The sequence below is a fragment of the Myotis davidii genome, unplaced genomic scaffold, assembly GCF_000327345.1.
Source record: "Myotis davidii unplaced genomic scaffold, ASM32734v1 scaffold143, whole genome shotgun sequence".
Lineage (NCBI taxonomy): Eukaryota > Metazoa > Chordata > Mammalia > Chiroptera > Vespertilionidae > Myotis > Myotis davidii.
The window spans coordinates 6,735,889-6,739,254 of NW_006294876.1; the positions used below are offsets into that span (position 1 = coordinate 6,735,889).

General features: G+C 42.1%; 1 protein-coding gene across 1 annotated transcript in view; it reads left to right on the top strand.

The window, feature by feature from the left end:
• The window catches only part of SEMA5A (semaphorin 5A), a 296,373-nt gene that overhangs the window by 254,549 nt on the left and 38,458 nt on the right, over window positions 1-3,366 (top strand). The gene's annotated exons all lie outside the window — the stretch shown is intronic.

Genomic DNA, 3,366 nt, shown 5'->3' on the forward strand with positions numbered 1-3,366 from the left:
GAGTATTCAGTGAGAAGCTATCCTGGACCTAACCACAGCAGAACACAATTTATAGCACAAAGAAATATGAAAAGAAGCATGATGCAGTGTTGAGAATCTAGTCTATATGGGTTTATGAAAAGCACTTCTTTTCATAGAGACTAGGTTTGTGGGAAAATGGATAATTTATGGAGAAATATTGCTGGGTTATTAATTAACTTTTAAATGCAAAGTGAGACTAAGCAGTCATGGGCAAAATTAGAATCTTAATTTTTAATGCATCATGAAATGCATCTGTGACTGTCAGTGATTTAAGATACTAGAGATCCAAGAGAGCCCTTAAAAGTTCAAAAATGTTTAGCTTGTTATTTGGTAAAAAGGCAGCTACACATAGAGGACTAGAGCCATGAGGATCCAACAGCTGGCCCATCGTGTAGGTACCTGAGCCATAAATCAATAAGAATCCTTGAACAAGCAGAGTTTCCAAGGTAACCAACCTTCAGTTTCCATTTTCGTTTGTGACCAAGAGAGAGTAGTTTAACAAGAGATGCATCTCTTAGGAGAACATGTTAGTTGGGGTAGGAGAGCCAGGGGACCAGAGGGGCACTTCTTCCTTAAAATTGCAGAGCATCAGAGTTAGGGATTTACAAGGGTTTTGCCTCTCAGGGTGGATTTGTGAATAAAAACCCGGACATACATGGACAGAAGAACCTACACATTTCTGCTTTCCTTCTGACCTCCCTTGCAGAGAGTAACATGTTCACAAAACCAGGGCGTAGCTTTTTCCTCCAGATCACTGTGGAGGGAGAAAGAGAAAGAAAAGGAAGGCAGGTTGTGGCCAGCCTTCAAATGCAGCCAGATATGGAATTGATTAACACTGTTTGAAAGTTCTATGCCACATGCACTTTTCAGGTTCTCCTGAAATAGATTTTTAGTTATAACCAAAGGCAGGGCGTTTTCAAAGGTGGCCTGCTACAGGCAAATGTGAGTACGTTTTTGTGCACTATGATTTATTTTGCTATGGGGAAATGGTAGCTCAGTCTTGTACTTCTTATTAAAAGTCAAAGGTCTCTTATTTCCTTTGCTCTCCCTACCCTTTTCTTGTTTGTTTATGTTTTTGAAAGCTGAAATTAGGGCCAAGGCCTCTAGGATGTCCATCCCTTTAAATGTCAGTGGATCCACTTGAAAACAGGAGGTGGTTTTCTACTTCTCGTTATACCCACAGTGAGAGAAGCGGCACATGGAGATTTTGAATCACATGCTGAGAGTTCTGATGTTCTGAGTTTTCTTGACTTACTGCTTCCAAATATGTTCTTAAAATAAATGGCAATTTCCTCTTGGAACAGTTAATGCACTAACACATATGTTAGTAATCTCTGAGCAGTCGGGATGCTTTACATACTGTAACTCTACACATTTGCACGTGCTTCCTAAGGTCACATTCCTTTAATCTATTGTATCCTCAATTTTGTTTTGGCTCTTTTATCTAGAGGTCTCTTAATTAGAAGGTCCTTCTCTTCTCTGACCTGAACCCTGAGCTCTCAGAACCAGGGCCCGGGGAGACTGTATGTGACTTCTTAAGAGGGAAACCTAATGTTTCCTCTTGCCTCAAAAGTGGAAAAGATGAAGAAGAGTGATGGAGTGATGACTCTTCAGTTCTGTTGGCTGCTCTTACTTTTTTAAAGACTATTTTATTGATTTTTAGAGAGGGGGGGATGTCAATATGAGAGCACAACATTGATCAGTTGCCTCCTGCTTTGCCTCTGAGCAGACTCTCTCTGGGTAAGAAGGTAACTGACTTAGCCTCACAAATAATACCCTCTGCCTCCTGTTTCTAAAGGCAGATGGGATGGGTGGGGAGAAAGACAGAAACATCTTTCATTGTAGTCTTCTCTCTACTGGAGATTGAGCCTGCAACCTGGGTATGTGCCCCTGACCAGGCAAGCCAGCAACCTCCTGGTGTACAGGAGGATGCCCAATCAACTGAGCCACAGGGCCCATTGGCTACTCTTTTATGTGAAAATTTAGAGAACCTAAACCGTTAGTGTGATTGGTTCTGCACTTCTGGAAGCTTTTTTCTGCCAGGACCTGCCAACTCTCTCTCCTGGGAAGTAAGCATTCCTCCCATTTTCACTTGAGAGGCTGACTTTTAACTCTACCATGTGTTGTTTTTTCTGTACATTCACACAGTTGCAGTAACTTATTCCCACTACACCAAACCCCATGTGTATCCCTTCCTCTACTCCTTCCACCACCATCATGATTGCTGGGCTTGGACTATCTCTCTCTTCAGTTGTTGCAATCTAGATTCTCCTGTCTGGTACTTGTTCCGTCAGCTCTTCCTGCTAGTGGCCTCACTTCTCCTATCTTTGTAGACCAGACCCCGCCCTCAAGCTTAGAGAACTCCTCAAATTTGGGGGACTTCAGGGGGATGAACCACCAAACCCTGGGGATCATTGTCCACTCTAACTTGGATAGTACTATTTTATCTCTGGAGTTCTGTGGGATTTTCTTAGTTCCTTATAAATAAAGTTCAACTTTCTGTCATCTTTTTCTATTCTTAGTGACCTCGCTTACTTCACTCTTCCCATTTCCACTTTCCATTGTTTTCTAGAATGTCAGTCGGTGTTCCATGTGCCTCATCTCATTGACTCCCTTCAGTGGGCCTGGCTTTTTATCTTTCGTCACTACCCGTTCCCCAAGCCTTCATATTCTCTGTAGCGTTTTCTTGGTTTGATGAAGAAACTTTGAATCTTACCAGTATTAGCTATCAGGAAATTACGCTGCCTAAATCACTTTTCCTGGTTTCTGGAAACCAGCTATCATTTGCTCCTGTTTTCCACGCATTGAGATAGAGGGTTGTGTGTCCTGAGCATCCTGGACTGTGTCCATCTCCCGGTATTCATCTCAGGCTGTAAACATCTGTGACAGGGAAGCACTCTCTATAATGGCCTTTGCACAGTGCCCTGCAAGATTAGGCATTAGTTGTGATGACATTAAAGGTAACTGACTTAGCCTCACAAATAGGACCCTCTGCCTCCTGTTTCTAAAGGTGATGGCATGGGTAGGGAGGTAGACAGAAACGTCTTGCATCCTAGTTTTCAGTAGGAGCCACATTTGTGCTTCGTGGGTGAACTATTGGTTTAAATAGTCATTTAAATAGCCAGATGTGTCTCACTAAATTTGTGTTAAGAGTAGCATCTTCTCCCTTATGAGTTGTAACATGTAGAACGCCAGGCTGTTTCTTGGTTTTTGTTTGTCTATTTGTTTCTCTCATGTCACCTCATTTCACTTGTACTATCAAAGAATGAGGAGAAATTTGACTCATATACAGCTTAAGAAGCCCTTGCATATTTGGCTAAAAATTGGCAACATGTATATAACCAG